This window comes from Trichomycterus rosablanca, chromosome 9, assembly GCF_030014385.1.
Source record: "Trichomycterus rosablanca isolate fTriRos1 chromosome 9, fTriRos1.hap1, whole genome shotgun sequence".
Classification (NCBI taxonomy): Eukaryota; Metazoa; Chordata; class Actinopteri; order Siluriformes; family Trichomycteridae; genus Trichomycterus; species Trichomycterus rosablanca.
The window spans coordinates 25,105,389-25,115,635 of NC_085996.1; the positions used below are offsets into that span (position 1 = coordinate 25,105,389).

Consider the following 10,247-nt stretch of genomic DNA (forward strand, 5'->3'; position numbering starts at 1 on the left):
AAAAAAAAAAAAAGCCACTTTGGTTCTAACAGGTTTTAGCAGATTTGTGGTCTTCGACTGTTGTTTACCTAAACTTGAGAAATGAAATGTTCACTATAGAAGCACTTCTGTAAGTCGCTCTGGATAAGAGCGTCTACTAAATGCTGAAAATGTAAATGTAAATGTTCTGTGTTTGGGTGGATCAGTCCGTGTCTCTCCAACTGTTGCAGGCAGATACGTACTGAGCTGCTACAGTGCTGCTCTCCTTCTCCTCTCCCAGCATGATGATCAGTTTTTGGCTGTTGATGAGGGAGCAGAATTTAGGGGTGACGTTTCTGAAATTTTTTGTATTACACCTCCCGTATGTCAGCGTATTTTGGACACTCAGTTAAGAAGTGCAGCTCAGTCTCTGTGGTGTTGGTGTTGCACTGTGTACACACTCTTTGTTCTGTGGGGAGCCAGGAGTTCTTGTAGCCCGTTTTGATGGCCAGTTTGTGAGCACAGAGTCTGTACTTAGTCAGTGTGGTTCTGTGTTTGATGTCAGTCACTGTACTCAGATAATCAGCTACCGTGTAGCTACAGTTCTTTTTGAAGTGCTATAATTAATGGTGATTGATTTCAGGGGAGGCTGGTCCTGATGCGGTGCGGTGTCTGTGTGTGTTTGTGTAGAGTATGTGTGTGTTTGTGTAGTTTTTGTGTAGTGTTTGTGTGTGTTTGTGTAGTTTTTGTGTAGTGTCTGTGTGTGTTTGTGTAGAGTATGTGTGTGTTTGTGTAGTTTTTGTGTAGTGTTTGTGTGTGTGTAGTTTTTGTGTAGTGTCTGTGTGTGTTTGTGTAGAGTATGTGTGTGTCTGTGTGTGTTTGTGTAGAGTCTGTGTGTTTGTGTAGAGTATGTGTGTGTTTGTGTAGTGTCTGTGTAGTGTCTGTGTGTTTGTGTAGAGTATGTGTGTGTTTGTGTAGTGTTTGTGTAGTCTGTGTGTGTGTTGTGTTTGTGTGTGTTTGTGTGGTGTCTGTGTGTGTTTGTGTGGTGTGTGTGTTTGTGTGGTGTCTGTGTGTGTTTGTGCAATGTTTGTGTAGTCTCTGTGTGTTTGTGTAGTGTCTGTGTGTGTTTGTGCAATGTGTGTTTGTGCAATGTGTGTTTGTGTAGTGTCTGTGTGTGTTTGTGTAGTGTCTGTGTGTGTTTGTGTGGTGTCTGTGTGTGTTTGTGCAATGTGTGTGTGTAGTGTCTGTGTGTGTTTGTGCAATGTTTGTGTGGTGTCTGTGTGTGTTTGTGTGGTGTCTGTGTGTTTGTGCAATGTGTGTTTGTGTAGTGTCTGTGTGTGTTTGTGTAGTGTCTGTGTGTGTTTGTGTAGTGTTTGTGTGTTTGTGTAGTGTCTGTGTGTTTGTGTAGTGTTTGTGTAGTGTCTGTGTGTGTTTGTGTAGAGTCTGTGTGTGTTTGTGTAGTGTCTGTGTGTGTTTGTGTAGTGTCTGTGTGTGTTTGTGTGGTGTCTGTGTGTGTTTGTGCAATGTTTGTGTAATCTGTGTGTTTGTGTAGTGTTTATGTGTGTTTGTGTAGTGTCTGTGTGTGTTTGTGTAGTGTTTGTGTAGTGTCTGTGTGTGTTTGTGGAGTCTGTGTGTGTTTGTGTAGTGTCTGTGTGTTTGTGTAGTGTCTGTGTGTGTTTGTGTGGTGTTTGTGTGGTGTGTGTGTTTGTGTAGTGTCTGTGTGTGTTTGTGTGGTGTTTGTGCAATGTTTGTGTAGTGTCTGTGTTTGTTTGTGTAGTGTCTGTGTGTGTTTGTGTAGTGTCTGTGTGTGTGTGTAGTGTCTGTGTGTGTTTGTGTAGAGTCTGTGTGTGTTTGTGTAGTGTCTGTGTGTGTTTGTGTAGTGTCTGTGTGTTTGTGTAGTGTCTGTGTGTGTTTGTGTAATGTGTGTTTGTGTAGTGTTTGTTTGTGTAGAGTCTGTGTGTTTGTGTAGTGTCTGTGTGTGTGTGTAGTGTTTGTGTAGTGTCTGTGTGTGTTTGTGTAGTGTTTATGTGTGTTTGTGTAGTGTCTGTGTGTTTGTGTAGTGTCTTTGTTTGTTTGTGTGGTGTCTGTGTGTGTTTGTGTAGAGTCTGTGTGTGTTTGTGTAGTGTTTGTGTAGTGTTTGTGTAGAGTCTGTTTGTGTGGTGTCTGTATAGTGTTTGTGTAGTGTTTGTGTGTGTTTGTGTAGAGTCTGTGTGTGTGTGTGTGTAGAGTCTGTGTGTGTTTGTGTGTGTTTGTGTAGTGTCTGTGTGTGTTTGTGTGGTGTCTGTGTGTGTTTGTGTAGAGTCTGTGTGTGTTTGTGTGGTGTCTGTGTGTTTGTGTGTGTTGTGTGGTGTTTGTGTGGTGTCTGTGTGTGTGAGTGTGTAGTGTTTGTGTAGAGTCTGTGTGTGTTTGTGTAGTGTTTGTGTAGAGTCTGTGTGTTTGTGTGGTGTCTGTGTGTGTGTGTGTTGTGTGGTGTCTGTGTGTGTTTGTGTGGTGTCTGTGTGTGTGTAGTGTTTGTGTGGTGTCTGTGTGTTTGTGTGGTGTCTGTGTGTGAGTGTGTAGTGTCTGTGTGTGTTGTGTGGTGTCTGTGTGTGTTTGTGTGGTGTCTGTGTGTGTGTGTGTGTGTGTAGTGTTTGTGTGGTGTCTGTGTGTGTTTGTGTGGTGTCTGTGTGTTTGTGTGTGTTGTGTGGTGTTTGTGTGGTGTGTGTGTGAGTGTGTAGAGTCTGTGTGTGTTTGTGTAGTGTTTGTGTAGAGTCTGTGTGTGTTTGTGTGGTGTCTGGGTGTGTGTGTGTTGTGTGGTGTCTGTGTGTGTTTGTGTGGTGTCTGTGTGTGTAGTGTTTGTGTGGTGTCTGTGTGTTTGTGTGGTGTCTGTGTGTGAGTGTGTAGTGTCTGTGTGTGTTGTGTGGTGTCTGTGTGTGTTTGTGTGGTGTCTGTGTGTGTGTGTGTGTAGTGTTTGTGTGGTGTCTGTGTGTTTGTGTGGTGTCTGTGTGTGTGTGTGTGGTGTCTGTGTGTGTGTTGTGTTTGTGTGTGTTGTGTGGTGTCTGTGTGTTTGTGTGGTGTCTGTGTGTGTGTGTGTGTGTAGTGTTTGTGTGTGTTTGTGTGGTGTTTGTGTGGTGTCTGTGTGTGTGTGTGTAGTGTTTGTGTGTGTTTGTGTGGTGTCTGTGTGTTTGTGTGGTGTCTGTGTGTGTGTGTGTGTGTAGTGTCTCTCTCTCGTCTCTCTCCCCTCGAAGCGCGCACCACGATTTGCTGCTTTTGAATCGATCCCTGAAGCAGTCACGTGGTTGTTTGCCGAAATGAAGCTTCGGGCATCAGTCACGTGATCATTGTAGACCGAATCAAGCATCGACACAGTGATTCGAAGTAACGCGTGTCGTTGTTTTGACACACGCCTCGAAGCTTCAGATTCAGGGGTGACATCACTAGTGCAAATAGTAACAATAAAAATGGTAACATTCACAGTAATGTGGTAAATAAAAATTTGTTATGTGTGTGTGTGTGTGTGTGTGACGTGGTGACCCACTGTCCCTCACCTGGTGGCTGGTGTGTGTAGAGTAGAGCTGGGCGGTTCCTGAATCACCCGGGTTAATGATTCGAATCTTTGTACTGAATCAGGAATCACGAGTCCGAAATCTCAGTTAACCCGGATCCTATGAGTCCTCTGACTGGCTGCTGTTAAGCACATAGGGCGAGTGAGCAGACTTACCAAAACACGGCAGACTCAGATGATTTGGCTGAACCGACTTCTCTCCAGTCTGTGAATCTAAGTAATAAGTTAAATTTTCCAATAAACAAGCAGTTAAACACACTGGCATTCGTTATGTGGCTGATTTTATGTACATGCTTTTATTATTATTATTATTATTATCAGTAGTAGTGGTATAGATTAGTAATGCAGCATAGTTTCTTGTAAGCAAAACAACAACAAAATATAGTTATATTATTATTAAAATGCAAATGCTTACAGGCTACTTTAGGACTGTACCACTTAAGGAGTATCATAGCCCCCATTGTAATTTATTGACTGCTTTTGGTGCCACTGTGGCTGCCTGACTGGGTGAGGTTACCATGGCAATTTGTTTGACCATCCCCCTTGAACCCTTGATCCATTAATATATCCATCTGATTATTAGGTGAGTCCACCCCCCTCTCCCCCATGATCAAGATTCCACTTTAAAAAAGTGTCAACTTGTCACTGACAAGAGACGTGTGAGGTGCCAAGAGAATTAAGAGAGAAGGATGTATTTACAGAAGATGAGTGGACGGAAGACAAGTGATATTTGGATGCATTTTCATGTAGTAAATCAATCGCAATCAAGATGTCAGTACAAGTGACTCAAGTGAACCGGATCACATTACTGAGTGACTCAGATTAACCCGAGTCCATAAAATGAACCGAATTTACCACCACTAGTGTAGAGTGCCGCTAGTGTGCAGCTCTCTCGGTGTTCCCCCAGTGGGTGGGGCAGTTTGTCGGGGTCTGGGAGGGAGTTGAAATTGGGGATGATGGTGTTAAATTTGGGAAGAATTGGGCCCGGATGTGGTGGTGTTTGGTACATTGGGTGAGGAAGTACTCTGTCTCTACTTTACTGAGAGTGCAGTTGTCACGCTTGGAGCCTCAGTGTGCTCTGAAACTCCTGTGTGCCACGCCCTCCTCTCCATGAGCACATTCAGTCTAGTTGGGGCTAATTAGCCCTGGCTGCCAGTATTTAAGAGAGGCTCTGGGCAAGGCTGGTTGGAGACTGTTCTTGGTGACTCTGTTTGGTTTGTGCCTCTGATACCTGAAGTTCTGTCTGAACTATTCTGCCTTGCTCTGTTCCGTCCCATCCGGTTTGTTTGTTCTGTTCTGTTTTGTTTTGTTCTGTTCATGTCTTATTTGTCAAATGTTCCTGTGTAGTTAGTTCATGTTCCTGTCTGTTTAGTTTATTTAGCCCTTTGTTCGTTAGCTCCCTGTATTAGCCTTAGCCCTTTGTTTGTTAGCTCTCTGTGTTAGCCTTTTGTTAATTAGCTTTAGTTCTGTTAGTCCCTATTCAGTCCTGTTTAGTTCCTGTTTAGCTTAGTCTTTGTATGTTTAGATTAGTTAGCATTTAGTTTAGTTCTGATTAGTCCGTTTGCCTGTTTAGCCCCGTTAGCCTGTTTAGCCCCATTAGCCTGTTTAGCCCTATTAGCTTTGTTTTCCCTGTTAGTCCTGTATGTTTGTTTGTATTCCTTTGTTTTGTCTTTATTTTTAATATTAAACATAGTTTGTATCTTAAATCTCTGCGTGTGTCCGCCCCTCCTGTCCGTCATAGCCCTAGATCCGTTACAGCAGTGCTGGCACAGCCTCTCCTCCCGGGGCAGCCAGGACTTATGTTACATTTAGGTCCTTAGGTTTTATACAGTTGGTGAGTGGGAAACAACACTTTCTGAAACAGTCAAGTGTTCTAGCATACCGAATAGAAAAAGACTGCATGCTAGTGGTTCCTGTTGGCTGGCAAACCCCTTAAAGCTGTGATATTCAAATTTTGGTGCAAGTAGCACAAAGTATGAACGCTGCCTGGAAATCAGATCTTAAAAATGACTGCAGCCACTGAAATATAAAGTATATTTTTAAGGTGTACATATTTTATCTTTCTTAAAAACAATTGCCTTTAGAAAGCAATGAAGGTTTTCATGTTTTTTAACAAAACGAGTGTACTTGGTGTTGCATACAAATCCTGTAGACACGGCTTTACATACACCATATTTCACATGCACAGTCTCTCACCTTTTATGCTTTTGATATGTATTTATTTATTAAGATTTTAACGTCATGTTTTACACACTTTGGTTACATTCATGACAGAACAGGTAGATACTCATTACACAAGATTCATCAACACAGTCAAACACTGTGTTTGTCAAACACCGTCATGGACAATTCACCTCACTTGCATGTCTTTGGTCTGTGGGAGGAAACCGGAGCTCCCGGAGGAAACCCACACAGACATGGGAAGAACATGCAAACTCCACACAGAAAGGACCCGGACTGCTCCACCTGGGAATCGAACCCTTCTTGCTGTGAAGCGACAGGGCCACCGTGCCGCCCCTCTGATACGGATTCAAGATCTCAAGCTCGACCACTTTTGCCTAAAAAAGTAAGTCACGGACACTTAGGGTCACACTGGTCAAGTGCCGTTGTATTCCAACTATGTCCTGAAGCTTTTACCCAATCAGAGACATGTTTCACCCTTTAGATTTTATTTATTTTTAGTTATCTCAGTTTTCACTCTCATTTCAATGAATAATTTCCTTCCCTTTGGTGCCCTGTTTAGGGTCAATTCCTGCCTCGCACCCAGTGTTTGTGGGAAAACCAGGTCCATTGCAAATCTGACTAGGATTTAAATGGTGGTTAAAACTCAAAATAAAAACAAATAAAAGTAAACAAGAAATGCTTTACTTTGTGTGTTTTTTAAATAGCAAATCATTGTTGGTGTTGTCTAAATGTAATTTTTCTTGTGAATGCAAATAATGTCTGCCTCCAAACTGATTGAAACAATAAAGCCAATGCATAACCACACTTTAGAAATGTTTGATTAGAATATGATTGTGGCAAGCCAATCAGGGTGTTGAGCTGAGTAATTCAATGATTGTTCTATAGACATGTTGATTTAAAGCACATGACACCCTGACTTGTCACAATGCTACTGCTTAACACTCATATCTGCTCGTTTGAATGGTGACTTTTTATAGACACAATGAAATATCTGTCACAACAGACTAGCAAGTTGTGTTAAATCTTGCAATATAAATGTGATAATACTATTGCCTGCCTGACTATGCCCCTGCAAGATCCATAAAGACATAGTTTGATGTGTTTGGTGTGGGGGAACATACAGTAAATTCTTAAGGTTATCTTAAGTGTCACTAAAGTGTGTTTTGCATACCATCATTGGTATTCGTATCACGGTTTGGGAACTGGTTTTAACAGAAATACATCAAGCAAATGTATTAATTTATTTTTCAATTACACATGTATTTTATGTAATTAAGCATTGTTTTGGCTCAACTTATCTTGATTGCAGAAACTGAGCCTTTAGTGGATCCTTATTCAAAACCGTATCATGATAACCTCATGTGTTACCAGTTCACCTGCTTCTTGGAAAATGTTTCAAAAACTGAATGTTCTATAAACTTTTCATTCTTATTTTGTGTGTTGCAGGCATTAAATTTAAAGGTTTTTTTTTATTTCAGATCAGTAAAAACATTTTTAAAAAGTATTTTGTTGATTAAACAAAGGCAGTGGTGGGGTTTAAACCAGCAATTTGATTACTATTCCAGTACTTTAACCTTTAGGTTACAATTGCCCCTTTAGAGGTCTCATGTTGAAAGATGTTTAATAGATTTTTACTACATTATATAAGTGTTATTTAAGCAGCCAGGTAATTTTGCTGTGTTATGAAATGCCTTTCTTGCAAACACATAAAAATGATTGCCAGTAGAATTGAGCTGCTTTGAATCATAGTATTTATTCAGTGCTTTTCTCAGAGAAATTTGTATTTTTTCTGGTTTTATTGCTTCTTGCAAATGTACGATTTTATCAGCATCAACAAAATTATTTTTTTTATTCTATTCGAACTTCGCACATGTGTATCAGCGATTAATCTCTGGACTCGGGATAAAGATCCTCTTGAAGGTAAACAAATGATTTAAAATTTGAGCTGGACGGTTCCTGAATCACCCTGGTTAATGATTTGAATCTTCATACTGAATCAGGAATCATGAGTCCGAGGTCTCAATTAACCTCAATTTATGCATAAATGATGTGTAGTTTTTGTATATGTATGTATATAGTTATATACTTTTTTGCACATTTGCCTTTTTTCAGCTTGGTTGTTTTTGTTTACATAGCTATTTAAAATATTTCATTTTTACTCTATATTCTAATTGGCACACGGGTGTTTGTATTGTACACTTTCATCCACACGACATGATGACTAAACATGTCAGTGCAATCATTTATAGCGATGCCACACAGCTTTAGTCTATTGTACGATTCCATAAGGCTCTGTTGAGGTACTGGCGATGACGCAGACGCCAAGCGTACTGGTGGCGCACGTTCTTCTAAATAAACCCAGTTTATAGCAAAGCCATTTTAGCGTTCTTATACTAATAACAAACTGGTGCTGATGTTACAGGAGATGGGGGATTTCTTTATTTGTGAAACCGATATAAAAGTATAACAAATCATGAACATCCCTCATTTTAACACAAGGAGGTTGCTATGGCCATAATATTTCGACTTTAATCTCGTAATTATTTTGACTTTAATATTGTAATTATTTAGACTTTAATCTCATAATCATTTTGACATTAATCTCGTAATTATTTCAACTTTAATCTCGTAATTATTTTGACTTTAATCTCATAATTATTTTGACTTTAATCTCGTAATTATTTAGACTTTAATATTGTAATTATTTTGACTTTAATCTCGTAATTATTTTGACTTTAATCTCGTAATTACTTTGACTTTAATCTCGTAATTATTTAGACTTTAATCTCGTAATTATTTAGACTTTAATCTAGTAATTATTTTGACTTTAATCTCGTAATTATTTTGACTTTAATCTAGTAATTATTTACACTTTAATCGTAAAATTATTTTGACTTTAATCTAGTAATTATTTAGACTTTAATCTCGTAATTATTTTGACTTTAATCTAGTAATTATTTAGACTTTAATCTCATAATTATTTAGACTTTAATCTCGTAATTATTTTGACTTTAATCTAGTAATTATTTAGACTTTAATCTCATAATTATTTTGACTTTAATCTAGTAATTATTTTGACTTTAATTTCGTAATTATTTAGTATATAATCTCAAAATCGAAATTTATACGACTTTATTCTCAAAATCGAAACTTAAAAAAGATTTTTCTTTAAAGTGGCCCTAATACCCGCTGTATTGTTGTTCTACATTTAACATATTTTAATTTTAACTTCACATTTTTAAATTTTGTTCCATTTGTTGTTATTTGTATTTAAATTGTGTTTGTTTGTTTTTGGTGTGTGTAATTTAAAATTAAAATCTGTAACCTAATAATGTGTCTGTGGATCCTAACAGTTGTGATTTACTTTATTTGTTGGACGGGAGGGGGAGATGGGTCTTAAGTGACTCAAATGAACCTGATCGTATTACTGAGTGACTCAGATTAAAGCGAGTTTATGAAAGGAACCGATCTAATAAGAATTTGACTCATCATTTGAACAGTATATGATCGTATCTACTGATGTTCTAGTTCATTGCAAGATTGATTCTTTCTTTAACAGTTATTAGGAAGCCCCGCAGTGAAGCAGGGCATCAAAAAATTGATTGAAACTCATAATGTTCCTCCCCACGGAAATCTTTAGTAAAAGGCGAAAGATTTAAACGAGATGAAGAGAAACAAGAGTATACAGATCAACCGCGTGAGAGCACGACCACAACATAAGCTATGTATTTCCACAATAGAGTAAGCTCCCACTTATTTCAGATTAGTTTCCAAAGTAACATATTATAATTAGTAAAAGTAGACATTACAATGCTTGCTTTAAAATCAACTCAGAAACATAAAAGTACGTTAAAAATAATGATTTATTTTTACTTTTTTTAACTTTTGCATTGCGGTGCATGATGGGAAACGCGATGTGGCCACGCCCACTTCTAAATCTTATCTGTCCTGGTTTAGCTGTAGTTCTGCGGTGACCGCTGTATTCTGTATTCTTCCATATAAACTCAAAACTCAAAGGAAGCTTTATTGGCATGACTAATAAGGACATTCGCATTGCCAAAGATCAGTTGCTGAGAAAAACAGAACAATAAGATAAAACAAATATATACAAAACAGGTGCAAAAAAATAAAGTAGAGTAAAATATTAATAAAAATAGTGCAAATTAGTGAAGGCATACCGAAGCTTTCTGAAGCACTGTATCACAAAAGGTTCATTACGCGAAGCTTCATAACACAGTGCACATTAGTGACATCTGGTGGCCAAAACCTCAAAGTGCTTTGTGTATCTAGTGGACAAGGGATCCTTTTATTTACAGCTTTTAAAACGACAGGTCCTTCTCAAAAAATTAGCATATTGTGATAAAGTTCATTATTTTCCATAATGTAATGATAAAAATTAAACTTTCATATATTTTTTATTCATTGCACACCAACTGAAATATTTCAGGTCTTTTATTGTTTTAATACTGATGATTTTGGCATACAGCTCATGAAAACCCAAAATCTCAAAAAATTAGCATATCATGAAAAGGTTCTCTAAACGAGCTATTAACCTAATCAT

General features: G+C 38.4%; 1 non-coding gene across 1 annotated transcript; it reads right to left on the reverse strand.

The window, feature by feature from the left end:
* Positions 1-9,254: 9,254 nt before the first annotated feature.
* On the reverse strand, positions 9,255-9,370 carry LOC134320949 (U5 spliceosomal RNA). The gene has a single exon (XR_010013758.1). It is a non-coding gene; the product is annotated as a U5 spliceosomal RNA (small nuclear RNA).
* Positions 9,371-10,247: the final 877 nt, after the last annotated feature.